Source organism: Protopterus annectens, chromosome 3.part1, assembly GCF_019279795.1.
Source record: "Protopterus annectens isolate FY-2018-M chromosome 3.part1, PAN1.0, whole genome shotgun sequence".
Classification (NCBI taxonomy): domain Eukaryota; kingdom Metazoa; phylum Chordata; order Ceratodontiformes; family Protopteridae; genus Protopterus; species Protopterus annectens.
In genome coordinates, this window is record NC_056732.1 from 1529711266 (window position 1) to 1529735339 (window position 24074).

Sequence of the window (24074 nt, forward strand, 5' to 3'; positions counted from 1 at the left end):
AATATTCCAATTCCTGTCCAGAATATTTCTTATAATCTGGTGATTTCTACCATATGTGGTTGCAAATCTCAAGACACTATCCCCTTTGTTTGTTTTCTGACTCTTATATTCCAATAATTGTGTTCTGGATTGTTTGTCCGAGCAAGTCTTAGCTGATATAATATCAAATGGACGATATCCCCTGTCCAAAGATCTTTTGGTTAAATCCAAACTGGCATCATCATAATCCTCCATAGAAGAGCTAATACGTTTTACCCGAAGAAACTGGGATTTTGGAATATTGCGGACAGTGTGGCAGGGGTGCATGCTAGATGCATGTAACAATGTGTTATATTCTGGATATTTTCGATGTATCTTTGTACCCAGTGTATTATCGGGGTTTCTATAGACATTGACATCCAGAAATTCAATCGATGTTAGATTGCAGTTGACAATAAATTCAATACCCCAAACATTGCTATTGAGGTAATCAACGAATTCTTGAAGATATTCCATATCCGCCCGCCACACCATCCAGCAATCATCCAGATATCTTCGCCAGATGTCCATTTCAACTAGATAAATGTTGTGTGATGTATCATATATCAAGCATTCTTCCAGGTAGGCCATAAACAGGTCCGCATAAATAGGAGCAAAGGATGCTCCCATGGCGATGCCCTGTAGTTGCCAGTAGCATTCACCTTGAAAGTAAAATATGTTTTTATTTAGAACATGCTCGAACATACAGATAAGTAGAGTATTGAAGCCTGGTGGATAAAGATTGGTCCTATCAAGCCAAAACTGGAGTGCTTGTAATCCTGCCAAATGAGGAATACTTGTATATAAAGATTTAACATCCAGTGTACAAAGTAACCAATCTGGTTCAATTTGTGTCTCCTCTATAATCTGTAAAAATTGGGTTGTGTCTTTGATCCTTGCTCTGACATGAACCAGGAGTGGTTGCAAATATTGTGTAAGAAAAACTGATAGTGGTTCGGTAAGTGAACCATGAACGGAAACAATAGGTTTTCCAGGTGGTGAAGTCAAAGATTTATGTATTTTGGGTAGTAAGTATAGTACTTGTTTGCAAGGGTCCTTAACCGTCAAATGTTTCGCTGTGTTAACTGATATGATTCCTTCCTCAACTGCATTTTGCAGGAATGTGTCAATCTCTTTTTTGAATGTAAAAGTAGGATCAATACCCATGTACATATAGCATTTTGAATCCGACCATTGTCGGAGTCCCTCTTGTATATAATAATCCATATCCAGGATAACAACTGCCCCACCCTTGTCTGCCTGAAGAATAGCTATTTTATTATTATTTTTCAATTCCATAAGGGCCTTCCTTTCGGTCTACTGGATGTTATCCTGTAATATATCAAAGCTATATGGTGGAAAATGTAATTCCCTAAGTACAGCCTGTTGAAAGGCGGCTACATGGGTATTCGCAGGAGGTTGAAATGTTGATTTAAGAAACCGGAATTCAGTAGGTCTTTGAGAGTAGCATCATTGTTAGAAAAAAATATTTTAAGATTAAGACAACGGCAAAACTCCAACACATCAGTAACAGTTTGATATTGATCACAGAAGAAACCTGGTACGAATCCCAAGCCTTTATTTAAAATTCTTTCTTGTTCTGAAGTTAGTATAGTTTTGGAAAGATTGAGGACATTGTTAAACCCAATCCCATTTATTTCAATAGCACCTGGATCAATCCATCTATTGAATCCATGTCTAGACCTTTTTGGGTGTTTACGCCCACCTCTACGTTTGTTAATCCTCCTAAAGGGATAGGGGCATTGCTTTTCTTTTTGACAGGTGAATTATCTGATGTTACACCTTTGCTGTCAGTAGGAGAAGACTCCTCACCTGAGGTACTGGTATATGTTTGATCTTTATGTTTAAGAATAGGTCTAGGCCTTTTCCTTGTCCTGGCCCCATCCTTACCCAATCTCATGTCCTACCTTGATCTGGTCAAGGCCTTTGATACCATTCCCCACTCAGGAATCATAGAAAAATTCACTAAGCTAGGCATCAACCCCTATATCACTAGGTGGGTTGCAAACTGGCTCACAGGTAGAACCTACAGTGTGAAAGTTGCTGACTCCAAGTCACACTGCTGACCAATCCCGAGTGGAGTCCCACAGGGTTCGGTCCTGGGTCCTCTCCTGTTTGGTATATACTTCTCTGAAGGTCAGGCCAACACGAAGGGACTCTGGCTGACAAAGTTCACAGACAATTGCAAGTTGGGAGCTATTATTAACTCCCAGAGTGATGCTGACATCCTTCAGAAAGGCCTCACTGAGACCAACGACTGGTGTCAGAACCATTGCCTTAAGCTCAATGCCAAAAAATGTGTCGTCATCCCCTTTGGGAAAAACCCAGTCCCCATGAATTACCACATCAATGGTAGTCCACTGAACACAGAAGATGTTATAAGAGATCTGGGAACACAGGTTGACAGCAACCACTCTTTTGACCACCACATTGCCACTGTGGTCAGAAAGTTCTTCACTGTGGCACATCTCATTACTAAGGGTTTTGCATCCAGGAAGAAAGAGGTCATTGTCTCCCTCTACTCTTCCATCATTAGGCCAGTCATTGAGTACATGCCCCATTTGGTATGTATCTCACTAGACACCTGCAACAACTGGAGAGGCTGCAAAAGTACCTCACAAAGAGGATCCTAGGCCTTAAACATTTGTCTTCTATGGACAGACTAAAAAACCTCCAACTATTCTATGTCTCATATCACCTACTTAGATGTGATCTCTGCTTGACTTAAAAAGCTATGTCTTACCCAGCTTTGTTAGAAATGCTACATCTAAATAAATCCCAATCTCGTCACACCACATGCTCCAGAGACCTTAACCTCATTACTACAATCAACAGAACATGCTGGAGGGACAGGTTCATAACCCAGAAACTGCCCATGCTATGGAATAGATTTCCCATACATGTCAAGCAGAGCACCTCACTGGCTGTCTTCAAGAGAGATCTTGATGACCCAGAGATCACTCCAGTGGCTTTACTCGACAGAGGCACTGGGAACCAAGGTTGGGTGGCATGATGCCAGTGTAATTCTATGGGCTAGGCTTGTACCAGGTGTGGTGCCAGTTCACTCTGTAGTTCATGTAGAACACAGCCAGGGATATTGTCAGGTCCCATAGAAGCTGTATTGTTGGCCTTGGACAGTGCTGTTTTAACCTGTGCAGCAGTAATACTGGGTGCCTGGCAATCTACTGGGATTGTGATTGGTCCTTTGGGAGGAAAAAGGGGTTAAGTTGACACTGAATCTGTCGGCCAGTATATTGGTAATATCTGTTGGTTCGGTATAGGAGGTACCATTGTGCAGTAGCTCAGAACAAATCTGGGTATCGCCATGGAGATTCTTTACATAACTATAGAAGGCCTTGTAGTTGTCTTTTCTATCTGCTGCAATTCTGCTTTTCATAGCTAGCTTTAGAGGATTTGATGAGGGATCTCAACATTTTGTTGAGGCTGGTAAGGGAGTTTTTCCAGTCTTGGGACTTCACCTTATTCCGCATCAGATTTTCTTCGTGTTTCACTGTTGCAGTCATCACATTCGGGTTATCCCTGCCAGGGTAACCCTTGGCCAGCCCAAATACCAGAGGCTTAGTATTTCTGCGTTGGCTGCTGTCGCTTCAGTACTGACGTCATGTCGTCAGTGGTATAAATTAAGGCAGCTGACGCCATTACATCAGTCTTTCTTGCAATGGAGCCTGGAGCACAAGCAGGTCGCAAGAGTGCCAGTCAGCCGCTACTCGAGTTTCGTCTACCGAAGTCAAGCTGAAGTCTTCTAAAGCTAAGTACCCCATTGGGGATCCTTTTTTCTTGCACTAACCGATGTCAGAAAAAAAGTTAACAATTGTCTCACCTGTGCAAAGCAAATACCACACCAAGACTTTTATTCTTACTGCATCACTTGTTTAGGCCCAGACCACGACGTCCCCCGCTGTCGCTTCTGTGCTTTGTTCAATGCCAGAACTATCCATTGTCGGGCCCTTATTGTAGCTAGTTATTTTCGCTTACAGTCCTCGAACTCTGATATGGCTTCGGTAAGCCATCCGACAGCAGATCTTCCGAAAAAGCGGAAAGATAAAGACAGAGACAGACCGCACAGGTCCAAAACCACCAACGATGCTCCCGTTAAGCTAGTCGTCAGTTCTCCGGTCCTCAATGAGGTGCTTTCACAGCCCCTGATGCCCATATCTGTGGATTCGCAGGCCACTACTGAGACCCTTTCGGAGTCCGGTATGCCGCATAACTGTTCTTCAGCTAAAGATCATGCGGTTGTTTCTACCTTGGATGGGTCCGGAGCCGCTAAGCAAGCACTGGCTTCGAAGGAAGTCCTTTGCACTACCGATTCTCGACACAAACCGACAACTTCTTTCACGTCTACAGTTCTTTCGAAAACGACTGTGTTTCTTTGGCCCAGGGTATGAACCACACCCAAGAAAACAACAACCCAATCTCAGGCACCTGCTTCCTTGCCTCAGACCCATATGCCTAAAATGGCGGAAGACCTTATCATGCTGATCAGGGGAAACCAGGCCACCCCCTCCAAAAGGAAAAGAGATCTGTCCCCTGTAGTTTTGTCTGAAGAAGAGTCAGATGACTCTGATCCATCTGAATATGAAGATATGCAACCCCTCTCTACTTATGAGGATTCTGATGAAAAGGATTCCATTCCTTCAGCCTCTCCCCCAGAGAATTTTTCCTTTGGGGAAACCCTTTATACCTTAAGGGAGCATTTCCGATGGGAGAGTCAGGGCTACCCTCAGTCTAAAAAGAGACTCAGGGAATTCTTAGATCTTCCACAGCACAGACCCTTGGCCATTCCCCCAGTCCTGGATGTTGTGGAAGGTGTTTTCCTGGAATCCAGTTTGACTCCTGACATCCTCCCTCCCCCTGCACCCAGAAAACCAGACAGGTACTACAGAGCCCCTGACTCACACAAATTTCGTTTTAAAATCCTACTGCTGACCCTCAAGGGCCTAAAGGGATTAAAGCAACCTCTGCTAAGAATCCCAACCCCTCTGGCAGGGATTCCTAAGCACTAGACAGGTGGGGTAAAAAAGTATACACCTCAGCTACCCTTGCTATCAGGGCACTAAATTGCCAGTTCCATATGCAAAAATTTCAGCAGCATACCCTGGAACTCCTCAAACAAAAAATGTATTCCTTTCCTGCTTGTGCAGAATCTAAAGAGTTACAAGAGTTAATGCATTCTGCAAGTCAAGTAACGAAACACACACTGCACTGTGGTTTTGACGCCCTAGAAGCTTCTTGCAGAGCAGCAGTCACCGGATCTGTCATTAGAAGGCATGCATGGCTTAAGGAACACCCCTTGCCAGACCATGTCAAATCTAAATTGTTGGTGCCCCCTTGCACAAGGACAACTTATTTGGCACTAAGGCAGAAGAGGTCTTTAAAAAGATGGAAGAAAAAGCAAAATCTATGCAGACAGTTAAGGATTTCTTACAGGTCCAGACACCCAGGTTCAGCAGGCATTGTCCCACCAAGCCTGTTTTTTTTCTTCCTCCCACTAAGCCAGTTCAGGCCAGACCCCAGGGAACCAGACCCCACCGACAGCAGCCACAGGGAATGCAGAGATCTAAGCAGTGGACTACCTCCACTGCAAAACCAGGAAGTTCTAAGCCACCCACTTATGGTAAGAACTCACAATGACTCACCTACCCAACCCCTCCCTCTGCCCACCTTCACTTACCACTAGGAGGAAAACTCTCCTTTCAAGCAAGCACGTGGGCCACCATTACCAACGACTGCTGGGTTCTCAACATATTGTCCCAGGGATACAAATTTTCTTTCCACACCCTTCCAACCCCAAAAGGGTTCCCAGATCTTCCAACAAACCAGTGATCAGAGGCACAAAAGCAAGTCCTTTCCCTGCTCTCTATGTTCCTGCAGAACAGAAAGGCCAAGGTTTCTACTCTGGACTTTTTCTGGTACCCAGAAAAGAGGACACCTGGTGCCCCATCCTCGATCTATCCATTCTAAACACCTTCCTGTTGATCCCAAAATTCAAAATGCTCACCCTCCAGCATCTGCTACCGATGCTCTCCAAGGATGCTTGGCTAGCCACCCTAGATCTAAAGGATGCCTACTTCCACATTCCTATCAGGGAAACATGCAGACAATATCTCCATTTCAGGGCAGGATATCAACACTTTCAGTTCTCTGCACTTCCCTTTGGCTTGTCCACTGCTCCCAGAGTTTTCACAAAATGTCTGTCTCCAGCCATTGCCTTTTGCAGACGAAGGAATATCCAGATTTACCCATGCTTAGACGACAGCCTAATTCAGGCAGACAACCAGGAAAAGCTGCTCAAGCACCTGGCCTTTATAAAGTCCCTTCTAACCTCCCCAGGGCACACAATCAATAAAAAGAAATCCAAACGGGTGCCCACCCAAAGGTTTATATTCCTGGGAGCAAGCCTGGACACAGCATCCCAGATGGCATTCCTTACACCAGAAAAGCCAATTTTTCTGACAGCCTACTTCTCTTAACTAGCCACCAGACCCCAGCTATCTGCAAGGAATGTCTTGCAAGCTCTGGGGTTCATGGCATCTTGCATACTACTCATTCCATATGCCAGACTGCATATTCAATGGTGCCTAAAAAAACCTTTGGTGTCAACACTCTCAAAACCTGGAGACTCTTATACCTATAATTCCTTGCCTCAGAAAAGATTTTCTTTGGTGGGCAACAGCATGCCACCACAACAAGGGACTACCTTTCTCACCACCCCACGCCACACAGACCCTCACCACAGATGCATCACACTATGCCTAGGGTGCACACCTGGACGGCAGGTGCATACAGGGCCAATGGAGTCCACAGCAAATCCCTCTGCACATCAACCAAAAAGAGATGATGGCTGTCCAGCACTCCTTGATAGCTTTCAAGCCCTTGCTCTCCCCAGGGGCTTTCCTCATCAAAACAGACAACACCACTGTGATGTGGTATATCAACAAGCAGAGAGGAACTCACTCCTACCCCCTATGCAGGCTGGCCATGACCCTTTGGCACACAACCTCTGCCATGCAACTCCACCTGTTAGCACAATTCCTACCAGGTTCTCTCAATTCTCTGGCAGACCAATTAAGCAGAAATCTTCTGGACCCCATGAGTGGCAGCTCAACAGAAGAACCTTCACCCTAATAACTCAGAAATGGGGCACTCCAAGGGTCAATCTCTTTGTCTCCCACACCAACCATCAGCTCAGCAAATTCTGCACCAGGGAGCATCACTGTATGGCTTGGAAATTGGATGCCCTGTCCTTCCCCTGGGTCAGTCTATCTGTCTATGTCTTTCCTCCACTTCCTCTCATCCCCAGGGTGCTGCTCAAAATAAGGGAGGAAAAACCAATGACAATTCTTATAGCTCCAGATTGGCCTCGCCAGCACTGGTACCCCTTGCTGCATAGCCTGTCCCCACTGCCACCATGGCATCTTCCTGAGATTCCAAACCTCCTGACCCAGAGGGAAAGGGAATTCATGCATCCCCAATTGCAGACCCTCAATTTGGCAGCTTGGCTTATTCCCTAAACCTCCATAAATCTGCCAATCTCAGTAAACAGGTTCTAGATGTTATACGTGAGGCCAGATGCCCTAGCACTAGAAAGTCTTATGCGGACAAATGGAAAAGGTTCTGCACCGGGATTCAGGCTAAGGGAGCCAGTGCAGCACAACCCCCCCATCCCCTCTTATTCTGGATTACTTACTGACCTGCTACACACTGGCCTGTCTTTTTCCTCTATTAAAATTCATGCCTCTGCTATCTCTGCTCATGTTCCCACTGAGTAGCCCCTTTTCTCACACCCTTTGATCAAACAGTTCCTAGGAGGGGCTAGCAACTTGAGGCCACCCAGAACAGCACCAGCCCTAGCTTGGGACCTTAACTTTGTATTGGAAAAGCTCACCCTGCCCCCCTTCAAACCAGAGTCTTCTGCAGAGCTAAAATTTCTCTCCTGGAAGACAGCTTTCCTTCTGGCCATCACTTCAGCCAAAAGAGTCTCCGAGCTGCAAGCACTCATGGCTATGGAACCCTTCATCATCTTCCATGCTGACAGGGTATCCCTCAGGACTAACCCGTCCTTCATTCCCAAAGTGGTCTCCAGTGTGGCTGTCAACCAATCCATTCACTTGCCCACCTTTTTTTCTCATCCCCAGAACAAGGGGGAAAGGATCCTGCACTCGCTAGATGTGCACAGACAGTTCAGATTCTCTCTAGACAGGACTAAATCCTTCAGAAAGTCTGAACAGTTGCTGGTTAGCTTTGCTACCAGTGCAGAAGGCAAAGCCATCTCCAAACAAACCATTTCCAAATGGATACCACACTGCATCCATTTCTGCTACAAACAACATGGAAAGCCTCCCCCCCAAGGGGGTCAGGACTCACACCAGCAGAGCAGCCCCCACTTTTACAGCTTTCCTCAGAGGAGTCCCCACCAGGGACATCTTGGAGGCTGCCACCTGGACATCTGTTCACACTTTTACCAAACACTACCACCTGGCTCTCTTCTCCAAATCCAGGGCAGGGTTTGCCTCTGCAGTCTTGCAGGACATCCTAGCCAGTCCCTAGTTTCCTTGACTGCCTCCACCCTTTTCCTCAGCTTTGGGAATCAACCCAAATGTGATGACTGCAATAGTGAAACACGAAGAACATAGTACAGTTGTGTACACTTGCCATAAATGTAGATGTTTGAGTGTATTCACTGTTGCAGTCCTGGTTTCCCTCCCTCCATCCCCCTCTTTTCTCTTCTTCTTCCTTACAAGGGACTTATTGGTATTTACTTTTTACTGGTGGGGTTCATCCACCAGTACCTGCCTCCTACTTCAGGACTCCTGACAGGTTAGGGCAAGAAAAACTGATGCAATGCCATCGCCTGCCATACTTTATACTACTGATGACCTGACGTCAGTACTGAAACAACAGCAACCAATGCAGAAATACTAAGCCTCTGGTATTCGGGCCGGCCGAGGGCTACCCTGCCAGGGTAACCCGAATGTGATGACTGCAACAGTGAATACACTCAAACATCTACATTTATGGTAAGTGTACACAACTGGGCTTTTTCTTCCTTCTACTGTAGACTTTGTTTATGGCAGGGGACCACCAGATTGGCTTCCTTTTTTTTTGGAGGAGAGTATCTTGATTATGTGTATGGCGAGATCCATGCATTTGTGTACATGTTCGTATAGTGCGTTGGTGTATGATTTGGTGGTCATGCAACTATTCTCCATTTGCATGGGTGCAGTGAAGTTAGCCACCTCTGTTTTTAGGAGCCCAAAGTTAGCTTTGGAGAAGTTTTTCATAGTGGTTACCTTTGTGGGGTGGGGGGTGGATTTCCAAGGTGATTAGTTTGTGGTCGGATCTAACCAGGGAGGAGTTGACTACTGGTGTAGAGCAATGGTCACCCATATTAGTAATGACCAGGTCAGGGATGTTGGCTACTGTGGGGGTAAGAATGAGCTGGTCCAGGGCCTTGGAATTAATGAATTAATGAATTCCAGGAACCGTTAGGAAAGTGTATTGGTACATGAGTAGTTTTCCCAGTTAATGGAGGAGTAGTTGAAGTCGCCCAGTATGAGAGTGTTAGGCTGGGCCCTAATATTCTCCAGGGTGCTGAGGAACGTGGAGTGCGAGTCTTTGGACATGGTTGGGGACCTATAGCAGGCTACGACCTGAATCGCTGTCTTACCCAGTGTTAGCTGCAACTGACGTATCTCTGATGCATTATGTTGAGCTACCGGTCTGGAGGTGTGCACATCCTTTATGAATATGGAAACACCACTGCCTTTGGTGCTTCGGTCCAAGTTCTTGGGCTGAAAGGTGTGGAATGAGTTATAGCCTGGTAGTGCAGGGGTGCTGTCTGCTGCTTTGAACCAGATCTCTATTACAGCATAGATGTTGATGTTCTCCATTTTAAGGAGTGCTTTGAGCGAGTGCATTTTGAGATTTAGACTTCTAGCATTGAGCAGCATAACCCTCAGATTGCATCTGTTTGTAGCTGTTATTGTGGTAATTTGTTCTTTAGAACACAGCCTCAAAAAGGCACTATAGGGGTGGGAAGCGCCTTGGCCAGTATCCGGAAGCCCAGGGGTGACAGATGCAGGCCATCTCTGGCAAAGCATCAAGGTCTGTCAGTCATGTTATCCCAGGCAGACAGATACTGGATCCCCTTGGAATGACACCAAAAACTTAGCCAGTTGTTGAACTCCATCATTTTCTGCTTGTACTATGGTATCATTTTGGGTGATGGTAGGATGCTGCTCAGGGCTAGGGTCATAACCGCCTGGGCTACATAATCCGAGAGCTCCTCCATGTCTCTCTTCATATAGTCCAGGGAGGTACGTCTCAGGTAATTCACACCCCCATGTACAATGACAGAGTCATATTCGTACCTGTTGTTGGGGGACCTGAGTGCGTGTGTTATGTGGTGGATCCTGCCACCTGACAACTAGCTGACTGTTACTTTCTCCTTATTTAACCTAGAGGGTGGGACATTAGTGTTGAAAAAATATTTTGAGCTCTCTCTGCTTACTGCTTGCTGCTTCTTGCTGTGGGATGGATTTGAGGTGTTCTTAAGACACTCAGTCTTGCTGGCTGGATTCTGCTAAAATTCAAAGTCTGGTTATATTTGCATTCACAGTCTGTTGCATACAGAAACTTGCAGAATATACACTGATGAGAGAATATACTTTGCAGCATCAACTTTAGAGAGCAGTAACAAATAACTTTTTATAATAAACCAAACGGAACCACGTTGCAGCTTAAAAGTACTGTTCCAACTTTACTTCTCATATAGTACAGATGATGTGAGAGATATAACATTTACCTTAGGACTTGTGTCCCTACCATACCTCTAACATAACTGGATTTATACAGCTCTTTATATACAGTTTTAGTCCTGTAGAAACAATACTAAGCTTCCTTGTTTAACAATGTCTTGTAAGAGACCAGCTTTTCTGACAGTGTGAATATCCTGTAACAGTGTCCTGGTGTCCATGTAGAAAAACATATTTTTGAGGAAACACATTGTTCTGTATTCTATTTGGATCTGTGTATATGAACATATGTTCTTGTGCCAATGCTGATAAGCATATCCTGTTTTTTATGCAGAAAAACATATTTTTGAGAAAGCACATTGTCAGAGATCAGCTTTTCTGACAGTGTGAACATCCTGTATTTTATTTGGATATTTGTATAAAAACATCTGTTCTTGTGCCATATCCTGTTTTTCCATGCAGAAAAACATATTTTTGAGAAAACACATTGTCACAGTGTCATAAACATATCCTGTTGTTTTAGGAAACATATTGTGTCCATCCTGTTATTTTAGGAAACATATTGTGTCCATCTTTTATATATGCAGAAAAGCATGTCAGTGTTCTTTAAAAGCAGATTTTGCATTTTTGCTCTTGCATACATCCTGTTTCTGAGTCTGCAAAGGGAAAAATGTCCATTCAGCAGATTCCTTTTCCAAGCCATGGTCATTTAGTATGACTGCTGATCACATATTACTAAACTCCGTTTCTGCATTTAAGCAAGCCTTTTCTTTCAGCATATTTACAACATAATTAATTTCAGACTAATATTAATAAAATCTAACAAGTGTGCCTCACTATCGAGTCACCTATGACTAGTGTGTTGGGCATGCTGTTTTGTCTTAGGGGCTTTGGTTGAGTGGCACAATGTTTAGGAGTAACGTGTCTCGTGATTAGCATTGTGTTTTGGTGGTCGAGTGCATTTCTGCCTTGGAGGCGTCTGCTGTTTGGGTAGATTTTTGCTGAGAGCCTCTGTGAAGGTGGGTCTGTGGTTTGTGTGTTTATGTGAAGGCAGTGCTGGTGTGGTGCAAGTGTTGACCTTCTCCTCTTGACCAGCTACACCGGTCTTGGCTGGAGAGTGCATGGCTTTCAATATAAGTGCATCACTCGCAAGTCTGAGTGTTGGGAGGTAACAGTAGAGGGTTGCCAGTGTACATGAGGCAGTTGCTACATCAGGATGCCCAAGTTCACCTAGGAGAAAGTACAGGGAGCTGATCTTTAGATATGCTTGGAGGGGTGGGCATTAATAATAAGTACTGGAGCAGTTTTCTTGTAGAATGTTTAGCACCGGTAGCACTTTTGTGTGCTACAATAATTGCTACAAGAAGTCTGGTAAAGTGCTAGACTAATAAGCTAGTAAAAAGTGCAGGAGTGGAGAAAACTAGCAGATCTAAGGGAAATTTTGAAGAGCAGACTTTTTGGCACCACTCAGAAGCATACAAACAGTCCTGGATACAGTATTGCTTGTTTATCCACTTATATTTGTTGTTTATAATGCATATTTAAAAGAATATTATTATATACTATGATGATGTTTTAATTATGTAATTTAATCTGCTAAGCCTGTGTACCTTTATATAAGGTTACCATATGTCCGGGTTTCCGTGGACACATCCTCTTTTTTGGGCTTCTGTCCGGGCGTTTTTTTGAAAATTCTGCGATTCGTCCGGGTTTTAAAACCCGGACGAATCGCAGAATTTTCAAAAACCAGACATCCCTATTTTGGAGTCTTTCCTCCGCTTTGTTGTTTTTTTTTTTTTTTTGATTGGCTCATATACCAGTATACAAGCCAATCAAAAAAACGGAGCTCTGTTTAATGTGGAACTGCTTGATGTTCTGCATTGAACAGAAGAGGGTCCGCTGTGCGCGTTTTTGATTAGCTCTTATACCGGTATACGGGCCAATCAAAAAGCGGAGCTCTGTTCAATGCGGCACTGCTTGATGTGCCGCATTGAACAGAAGAGGGTCCGCTGTGCACGTTTTTGATTGGCTCATATACCGGTATACGAGCCAATCAAAAAGCAGAGCTTTGTTCAATGCGGAACTGCTTGATGTTCCGCAGTGAACAGAAGAGGGTCAACTGTGCAAGGTTTTGATTGGCTCGTATACCGGTATATGAGCCATTCAAAAAGCGAAGCTCTGTTCATTGCGGAACTGCTTGATGTTCCGCATTGAACAGGAGGGTCTGCTGTACGAGGTTTTGAATGGCTTGTATACCGGCATACGGGCCAATCAAAAAGCGGAGCTCTGTTCAGTGCGGAACTGCTTGATGTTCTGCATTGAACAGAAGATGGTCCACTGTGCCGAGGTTCTGACACTTAGCGGCCTTCTCCCAGAAAGTCTGATCTATTATATGTGGTTCCCCAGACCTACAAATTTCCTTTATCAAACCCATTATTTCTTTAATTTTCCTCACAGTCAAAAAACAGAAGTGTGTGTAGAAGGTCACAATAGCTTCTATGTTGGCTGAGGGCAGTGTAGTAATTATTTCTTTCACTTTTTTAAAATCAGACCTCATGGGTGGGCAGAGAATATCACTATAACTTGTCCAGGGCCACTGTACTATGTAGGATGAATAAGTTGGAATGAATTACTGCAAGTGTTTTTTACTTTCTTCCCAATTGAAATGAGATGTATATACATGTGGATATTTTCTGGAGGAAGGGGAAAGGAGGCATGCTGCATATCTACAGCTGAGAGCAATGCGGTGCCCTATTTGTTCCTTCACCTTCATCCTAGTTTGATTTCAAAGCAGTACACATAATATGTCTGTTTGGCGTTAGGACTGAGGATGCATGCTGTGTAGCTGAATGACAACAGCAGCTTGAAATATGTGACTGTCCATTTCTCCTTTCACTTTTGTTCCGGTTTAACACCCTATGTTACACTGAAAATCACTATCTTTGTTTGGGGGTGGTGGGTTTGTGAAAGACATCATCCCAGATATGATGCATGTGCCCTCACAAACATTTTATTCTCAATTTGTGGATAACTATTACTCAGTTTTATGACAACTGCTGTGTCATTAAGCCTTGGACATAACCAGTTCCTTCCCTTAGTCATGATTTTTTTTGTTCTAGCCATCACTGGACCAAAGGTTCTGAAAAAAAACCTCTAAAATGCACCTCAGAGCATTTAGAACCACATAGCTTCTAGGGACTTATTGGTCCCTACACCCTTGCATAATTATTTTCTCCATAGTTGTTATAGTACAGTCTTGACCAGTTAGGATGTGTTGCAAGGATGTTGGGGAAAAGCTGACAAGTAAGACAATGTGTGAGAAAACAAAAGTACTATGTGTAGTATGAAGAGACAAGGACTGTATAAAAATGTGAGCACTGGGGTGGGAAGTGTCATGAAACATTTTTCTTAGGAACCCATAACATCTAAGGCTGCCCATGCAGTCACTGTCTATGCCATTTAAAAATTGGTACTTATGTGTATGGCTTCCTAAGCCCGCCATGGTGGTAAGACGCTGTCCGGTTCGATTCTCAGCTAGAGCGTCTTCTCCGTGGAGACATGCATCAATGGGAGTACCTTTGTTGAAGGTTGTGCGTCATGGCTGGTAACTCGGCACGTAAAAAATCAACTACCAATCATTAGCGGACCAGAGTTCCGCTGTGGCGACCCCTAACTGGGAAAAGCCGAAAGACACAAACAAACAAATGTGTATGGCTTGCTAAATGGGGTGTGGCTACCCTGAGGCCAGGGGTGTTTTTCTTTAGCTATGCGGGCATTGTTTATTTGTCAGGAAATGGAAGGAAACAAAGGTGGTAACCCTATCTGTACATACTTTTACAAAGCACCAAAAACTTGATTCCTTCAGTTCTCCATGGACTCCTGGGCTCTTCTCCTTTCACCTCCCAGATGTAAGCTAGGGTAATCTACCAATGTAGATAAGGCCACTGCAGCAGTGATCAATATGGTGAACATAGTAAGTTGCGTATGTAAACTTTCCACAACAGTAGATGTTCAAATGATCACTGACACAGTAGACACTCCCTTCATTCCCTTTGTTTTTGGTGTGTTGTTTATGTCAGGGTGTGGACATTTATTTTTTATTTATTTCAAGCATTACTCTTTCAAGATTCTGTCTCCCTCTCTCTGTTTGCATGAAAGCTCTGACCGGCTTGTTGCCCAAACTTTTGTTTTTAGTCAGGTCACCTCAACCGGATTGATGGTGTGGGTACATGGAAGGGCCCCTGAACCTTTGGTAGCTGGCCAGCTGTTATATCCTTTGCAGGATATAACCCATACAGCTAAGGCTACTGCAGCAGTGACCATTCAAACATCTACTGTTATGGCAAGTTTACTTACACAACTGTACTTTCCAGTTCAGGTCCTTTTTATAGGAAACAGAATAAACAATCATGTCATGGCACTGCCGAATAAAATTTCTGAATGCAATTGCAGGGTGGTTCAAAAATAAGGCTGGTCCTTCCAAGTCAAGGACAGTCTAAGAAAACAGACTGACTACATGTCCCAGCATGATTTTTCCCTTCCCCACCCAGGCAGTCTAGTAAAGCATTCCCAAAGTCTTGGTCTTCACTTCGCTCTGTGACACCAGAGAATAATTCAAAAAGGCTACAACTGGAAGTGGTATTACCTTCCTCCTTTTCAAGGGATTTCTCTATATTCATCTAATGAGGCCTCCATGATGTCCTTCCTTAATGACTGTTGATGTATCCCTTACAGTAGGGTTATCCTGCCAAGGGTAGAATTATGTCCAGCCAGCCTACTAAAGCCTGAGCCCTTCCATGTGCCATACATCAGAAGTATGTCCTTTGTCTAAGCCATAAGGTACACAAATAATGTATAAGCACTAAACCTACAGATCTTCTTTACCACCAGTCAGAACGCAACATTCTGAATTTGATTTGTACAGTTCACCGAGCCTAGGGCATTACATGTCATCCAGAAAGGGGAAATGTGAATGTGGGAGGCAGATTCTCCACAAAGACAGACATGATGAGTGCCTTTTTTGTTTGGATGTGGAGCAAGACCACAGAAATTGTGGTATTTGACATGCCTTCATTCCTAAGACCCTGCACAGCTGTCTTCCCTTTCCACCTACTTAGAAAACCAGTGACTTAAGCTCAAGGGGCCATGGCTTCTTAATCCACCTGCGCAGATGTCCAGCCTCCTTCAAAAAAAGAAATCTAATATTTTATGACAAGAGACTTCTGCTGTTCAGCCTCTGATGGAGATCTCTTTGATGTCAGATGAAGAGACTGAGGCCTGGCTTACACTTAACACATTTCCTCTGAGGTTGAGCTGATGTCTTTTGAGGATGAGAAGGGGGAACCACAGCTGGTTATTTCTGAATGGCCTAAGGGGATTTCACAGAATCTAGTGAGAAGAAGAAAAGCTGAGTAACTTCATAAAAGGAAGGCAGGGTTCAGAACCTTCAACATTTGTCATGGCAGATGTCCCTGTCAAAAAAAAAATAGACATGTTGCTGTTGTTGTTAAGGACCCCCAAAAGGAGTGGTGAGATTTCACCCAAGGTCTTTTTAAAGCTCTTAAGGCTTTGAAGCCTCTTGAAGCTTTGTCTGTTCCTTCCCCTGTTGGGCTTCCTTCTTCTTTAGATTCTGGGATTAGTCTTTTGCTTATTCCTCTCAAATTCATCACCCTCTTGGTGTGAGCTCTGATTAGGATATTACCCCCCTCCGATTCCCTGGTGGAAGAACTTTCTTTTGGGGATACCATTCTTAAAATGATGGAACATTTCAAGAAGGAAAGATCTGAGACGTCTTAAGGCTCAAAAGAGATTCCGTGATCTCTTACATATCGATTCCCCCAGACCTTCTGCTCTTCTTTATATTTTGGAAGGCTCTATTTGATACTTTTATGTCTGTTTCCCAAGCCCCTAAGTCTCAGCTTGCTGTTCTTAAAAAGCAGACAGGTTTTATAAGAATCCTAAGCTTTTTTTTTGTTTCATTGTATAAAAATCCATTTTCACATCTGTGAAGATTGGGTAGAGATGGGTGAAGGCTGCCAGCCTAGTCAAATAGAATTTGCTACATAATTCTATCATTTGTAAATGTAAATGTAAACTAGAGGCTTGTTGTTTTAAATGTAAATAAATGCTGTTACAAAAATGTGGCAACAGTGCTCTCTAATGACCCAGTAAAAGCATGTATTGACCCTTTCAAGGGAACAGTGGTGCTGAATAGTCTAGATGAAGAAATTCTTTCTATTGTTTTAACCAAGAGTTAAATTGCTAGAATTAAACATGCAAATGAATTTTTATTGCTCTGTTCCTGACCAGCTGCAAGATAACAAAAGGGAGATGTTAAGAATGTTAATGTGTCAGCCTGGGAACTCCAGGAAGTGTAAAAAGATGATGTAATGTTTTATCAGAACTGAAATAGCAATTTAAACAGTGAGAAGCAGAAATTATTAAGCATTTTGATCTTGGACTATTCAACTCAGCACTGCCTTGCTCTATGTAAGTAAGTTACTTTAGAAGTATGTTTTCTTGTAGAAGTAGCTAGGACTATAAAGATTAGACTAAGTGTTTTTCTGTTATGTCAGAAATGTACTACAGAATTATTTTAAGTTTCTGTGTGATCTCTAAACTCTTGAATAGCACTGTGGTGTAGTAGTATTGTCTTGTGTTTTTAGTATTTATTATTAAATATTTTTAAACCCTTTTCAACTGTGGCTGGTTTATGTAGAGATAATTTAGCTCTAGAGTACATTGAATATTTACTGAGTTTACTGTCTAAGTCACTCAAAATAAGCCTTGACTGAGTAGTCACACTTACCAATTGGATAATAATATTGCACAGTAATAAATTGGACACCCTTTTAAGGGCCGTTAGGTAGCTGATAATTATTAGCTGGTGGTGGCAGTAATTACTACCGTATAGTCTGGGTAAAGGGGCACAGCTGGAGAATCTGTGTCAGCCTTTCCCAGGAGTGTCTGTGAAGTTGTATAAATACTTATCTCAAAGTGTGTGTGTGTGTGTGTGTGTGTGTGTGTGTGTGTGTGTGTGTGTGTGTGTTAGCTACTTGGACAGGGACATGAAGCACTGGTTGGACAGAGAGGATACTGGAGGTTAGCTTGCCAGCTAGGCTGAGATCTGGACCCTATAGCTGTGCCAGTGGGGAGTCTTATTGGGGACCTGGGGAGCAAGGGAGCAACCAGCCCCGGACTGACTGTGATCTCTATGTGCACTTAAGGGAAATTGTACTTTACTGTGTGTATTTGTTATCCTTTCCTCTTATATGAGATGCCCTCTCTGGTGTTAGTGGTGAGGATTGAGGCTTCTTGATTGCTAGGCCAGGGCACGGCCATCACATTTGGTTTGCAGCGGTGGGATCCAATTCACATACTAATTGGCTTGTAGTGGTGTGGGTAGAGTGAATCCTGTAGCTTATGTACAGTGATCTTTGAAGGTGTTTTGAACTCTAAATCAGCCGCCCAGTAAATACTCAGAGTTCGGATCACAATTGTTTTATTTCTTTTGTTAGCTCAGTTAGTCAGGGTGAGCAGGCAGCATGTCAGCAAAGGAGTATGGAAAGTGACAAGGAACCAGTTGGTGGAGATGTGTCAGGCTAGGGGACTGGTGCTTGAAACCTGACTAAGGCAGACCTGACTGCAGCCTTGGTTACAGCTTCATCAGAAAACAGCATCCAGGAGGAAAAGCAGACTGGCAGTGGAGATACAATATCCTCGGAGAATGAACAGCTGAACCTTTCTGCGGAGGACAATCAGACTGGCAGTGGAGATACAGTATCCTCGGAGAATGGACAGCTCAACCTTTCTGCAGTGGACTTAAAAATCCAGCTGGAGCTAAAGGGACTTGAGTTGGAGGCCAGGCGTTTGGAGATAGAAGCCGAAGAAAAGGAGCATCAGAGGAGGCATGAGAGGGAAATGCTGATGCTTCGCCAGAGTCATGGAGGTAATGAGGAAGGGAGTAACTGGAACCCAGAAGCGCAACAGGTCAGTAAATTTCTTCCGCAATTTAAAGAGGGGGATACTTTTGATAGTTTCATTCATATGTTCGAGAGGGTATGCAAACAGTATAGTGTTGACCAAAGGCTCTGGGTACGGTTCCTGACCCCCTTACTCCATGGGAAAGCTGTAACTTTTTTATCAAAAATGCCTGACTCTGTTTTGATTATACTGCTGTAAAAAATGTCTTTTAGAATGTTTTAAGCTAACACCTGAAATGTATAGGAAAAAGTTTCATGAGCATAGACGCAAGGCAGATGAAAGTGTGTGTGAACATGTTGCTGAACTGAGCACTTATTTTCATAGCTGGGTGAGTGGATGTCAGGTCACCACTTTTGAAGGGCTGGCAGACCTTTTGGTGATGGAACAAGCCCTTAGCACCTTGCCTGAGGACAGGAGGATCTGGTTAGCTGATAGACAATGTGCTACTTCAGATGAATTGGGGAAGAAGGGAGACCTATACCTGGCCAGCAGGGCAGCCCTGCACAGGAAGTGGACCCCCAGTACTGCTCATAGGTCTAAAGGAAGCCATGGTGGGCAGCACAGACTGCCACAGCAGAATCTGCCAGTAGCAGGGGAAGCCACTAGTCCAGGTACACGTCCAGGAGCTAGGGTTAAATGTTTTGAATGTAACCAGTGGGGCCATGTGACATACAGGTATCCACTGAGGTAAGGTGAGGAACCAAAGATGAGGGAGCCAGTAAGTGGGAAAGACCAAATTCCAATAGTAGGTTGTCCTGAGACAACAGGGGTACTAAACTACCATCCTGCACATGTCCTGGGAGGGAAGGATTTGGATGAGGCAGTACCATGTATTTATCCTTTTACACGCATTGAGTCTAGAAGACAAGCATGTGGGTCTGGTAGCCTGGGGGAGACCCAGACAGACTACATACTTGCAGCCAGGACTGGTGAGGTGGTTACTTCAGGGAGTGAGCTACTCTGTAGCAGTGAAACTGAAGGTGAGCCACAGCTGCTTGTGGGTATTGATGGTCCCTTGGACAGAGTGACTGCAAAGGTAGAGGTGAGTAGTAGTACCCAGGCTGACAGTGAGGCACCACTGTCAGAGGATGCCAGACTTCCTGTGGAAGGGGAGCTGGGAAGGGTTACAAGGAGAGAGTTGAGACAGGCTCAGCTCTCTGACCCTACATTGCAAGGCCTGAGGCAGGTAGCTAGGGAGGCGCCTGATTTTCAAGGAAAGGGGGAATCTGTATACTGGGACAAAGGGTTACTATACAGAGAGTGGACCCCTGAGGGAGAGGTAGATGGTGAGAGAGTACAGCAGTTGGTAGTGCCTAAGCCTACCATCTGGTGCTTCTAGCCATAGCCCGTGGTATTCCCTTTGCAGGTCATATGGGCATAAAACGTACAAAGAGGTGTATTATGCAGAACTTCTATTGGCCTGGAATTTCCAGAGATGTAACAGGGTACTGCAGGACCTGTGAGCAGTGCCAAAATGTAGGCAAGGCAGGAGACAAGGTGAGAGCTCCTTTGATGCCTTTGCCTGTGATTGAGGAGCCATTTCAGATGGTAGCTATGGATATTGCGGGTCTTCTGAGTACCCCAAGTTCCACAGAGAAAAAGTATATTCTAGTGGTAATGGGTTATGCTACACAATACCCTGAGGCAGTGGCTTTGTCCTGCACTGAGGCAGAGAAGGTGGAAAATGCTTTTTTAGAGATTTTCTGCAGGGTGGGTTTCCCAAAAGAAATACTGTCTGACAGAGGTGCCAATTTTATGTCAGATCTGCTGGCTTGTCTGTGGAAGTCCTCTGGGGTGAAGCACATGAAGACCACCCCCTACCATCCCCAGACCTATGGTCTGAGGTTAAACTCTACAATCAAGTCCATGCTACGGGCATTTGCAGATCAGTTTAAGAGGGAGTGGGACAAATATTTGCCTCATCTGTTGTTTGCTTACAGAGAGGTTCCTCAGGAATCCACAGGTTTTTCACCCTTTGAGTTGCTGTATGGGCATAGGGTGAGGGGACCTCTAGATTAATTCAAGATAAGTGGGAAGGTGAGTGCGAGACTCACAAGGAGTCTGTTGTGGCATACGTCCTAAACCTCAGGACAAGGCTCAAGGAACTCATGGGCTTGCCCCAGGAGAACCTGGCAGAAGCCCAACAACAGAAAAAGGTGTGGTATGACAGGAATGCATGAGCTAGAGAGTATGCTATGGGGCAGCAGGTAATGGGAGGAGGAGCAGAGACATTTTCCACAAACCCATCCAGAATAGCACTAGCAAAAAACAGCTCTGGACCTGGCAATGCCATCTAACTTGTACTGTTTCATGAAAGTATGAACAGAAGACCAGGTAGCTTCCAGGATAGAGCAAGTGTCCAAACCTTTACAGAGGAAGACACTGCCCTAGTGGAATGTGCCCTAATAGGTGAGGGTAGACTCTTTCCATAAGCCACATAGCAGAAGAAAATAGTTTTAGAAATCCAAGTGGAAATGGTCTGCTTGGAAACAGGCTGGCCCAGGGGCCTTGGGTGATAGGAAACAAACAGGCAGTCAGATTTCTAAACTGGTTTGGTTTATCCAAGTAAAATCAGAGTTGCCTGTGCACATCCAAAATGTGTAGGATCCTCTCACTAGAGGATTGAGGAGAAGGTAAAAAGGTTGGAAGATTGATGGACTGATTGAGAGATAACTCATTAACCACCTTGGGCATAAAGGAAGGGTTACTGCATAGGTAGACCCTATCCCTGTGAAAAGCCATGAAGGGGGAAGAGGCCATGAGAGCCTGTAATTAAGACACCCTTCTGGCAGCAGTAATGGCAACGAGAATAACTGTTTTCCAGGTGCCGTGTTGCAGAACTTGCTGGCTCAAAAGGGGCCAAGGTAAGTTTTTCCTAAGACAAAGTTGAGATCCCAAGGAGGAGTAGGGACTGATTTCCTTGGTGGGTCTGATGTGTAGGACTCCTTTTAAGACTGACCCAGAAGCAGCCGCTCTAGCTGATGCCTCCACAGCATCATAGCTACACTTTTTGGAATGCAGTTTAACCTGAGCTGAGAAGTTAAGGATGGAGGTAAGCTTAGCCTTAGTGGGATAGTCTGGAAGCTCAAAGTGTAACTTGCCAGCGTCCAAAAGAAGTGCCAAAGAATATTTGGCCTTATGAGTCTGATACTTAATGGCCCTGAAAGCAGGAGTAGCTGAGGTGTAGACCTTTTTTCCTAGTCTCTCCATGACCTTGCTTTCCTTATCTGAGGGGAGCAGAGAAATGGAAGGTAGCATCTTGGATCCCTTGCCTGAAGATACTGAGATGATTGTTGGATCTGCAGAGAGACATTTGAATAGGAATCTGGAGTCCTTCTGCACTTTATAAAATCTATCCCTCCTCTTGGGGGGGTAGAGGTTGAGAATTTGGGCATTCTGACACAGCAGCAAAGGCCCCTAGGAAGGCTGGCAGAACAGGAGGTATGGCAGATGAGGAAGGGGAGTCCATTTGTAGCAGATCATAGTACCTTTTTGGATGTCTGATACCTGACAACAGTCCCACTTGAAGAACTCCCTTATCTTAAGAATTGTTTCCCCAAATGTGACATCCCCCCCTGGGGAATCAGTGCCATTAGATTCCTCTTCTGGGGAGGCATAACCCAAAGGGGAAGAAATTTGGGCTGAATAAGCCAAAGATTCATCCCCAGAGGATTTCTCATCATCTGAGGCAAACTCTTAAGAAGTCTTCTTTAGAGGGGAAGAGGAAGGAGTGGCAGGAAAAGGGAGAGAAAGAGCTGAGGTCTGACTCAGGGCCATAAATGCATTGAACAGTCCTTGGGAAAAGGCCTGCCAATCCAGAGATTGTTCCTGAGGTGCTGGGGAAACATGCTTAGTCTTTTTTTTTTTTTTTTTTTTTTGGGAACCTCCATTTGGTGAAAAGTGGATGGGGCTGACTTCGGCCTACACTCCACAATGTTGGTAGGAACATTCTCTCACAGTATGATCTGGGTAATGCCATGCAGGCCTTCAGTCACAACGAGCCGTGGTCCCCCCCCCCCCCATGCCCGATTTGGACATCTGTGATTTCCTCGAGGACGTGCTAGTAGGTTCCTTCACAGCCTCCATACTGGTACCCATCAAAGAAGTATCTACTGACTCCAGGACATTCTCTGGGCCAACATCGGCCTTGGGAGAGATGTCCGGAACAGAGGGAGCAGTGGGTAAATCAGGCCAAGGTTTCTTGGCCTTCTTAGGTTGCAGTTCTCCTAAAGGGCCCGACATAGCTTCCATTTCATGCACAAGATGCTTTAAGCACTGTTTTTGAGATATAAATTTAGGGAAGCTAAGTGATTATGCAGGGTTTTTGGCACAAATGCCATAGTATGGTCACGATCAGGGCCTTGGCACAATAAACAAAGGTCGTAAGAGTCCTTATGTGGAATCTGCCTTCCACACTGACACTTGCCCTTCCTAGCTGACATGTAATCACAAAAAACACAGTAGCCAAAGATAGTAATGAAAAAAACCAACGAGGCACTTATCTGAACCAAGGTTTGCAACTTATCTGACGAGCGACGACCGGAGATGATGATCGGATAGGCGGTCGAAAAGTTCAGAGGTCTGGTACGTGCCAGCGTCCACTTTATTCCCGATGTCACTTTATGACCTACATATGTTTGATACCGTGCAACGTCTCAGACATCTCACAGTAGCAGTAGACTTTTCTATACTGGCTGGACGTATGAGTCAGCCAGGGGCAAGACTCCCTCATGTTATGAATACTGCAACATATGAGTAAAAGGACATCAATGCAACACTAAGTAGGACAGCAACTGTTATGATAAGTTCTTACACAACTATAATTTTCCACCTATCCTAGATCAAATGCTTTCTCAAGGGAATTCCAAGACAGCTGCACACTGATCAACAGCTTAATTTCAATTCTCCTAGTGTGCAAACAGAACTGAGAAAAGGGAGCCAGTGATATTGCCAGCTTGGATAAAATTCACTTACTGGCTTGTAAGTATAGTACCTGGATGCCAGCAAAGAAGACATTTGGAGAACCCAAAAGAAAATCAACTAGAAATGTGAAGAGATAATACTGTCTGGGAAGAGTATTGTAGCTGTTCAACAAAAAGCAGTTTAAGTTTCAGTTTTGTCTCAAGAGAAGGCTTCCAGTAATTTAGAGAAGAAAAATAAATCAGAGGCACTCAGAGGTGATTAAAACCAATGAAACATTGAAGGAATATATAAAATCAAATATCAGAAGGTTGGAAAAAATAGAAGATGCTTTACCTAGCTTGATAAACTGAT

The 24074-nt window shown here is 44.3% G+C and overlaps 1 protein-coding gene across 1 annotated transcript in view; it reads left to right on the forward strand.

Moving 5' to 3' along the window:
* ABCB8 (ATP binding cassette subfamily B member 8) overlaps positions 1-24074 on the forward strand; it is a 1506569-nt gene that overhangs the window by 1426684 nt on the left and 55811 nt on the right. The gene's annotated exons all lie outside the window — the stretch shown is intronic.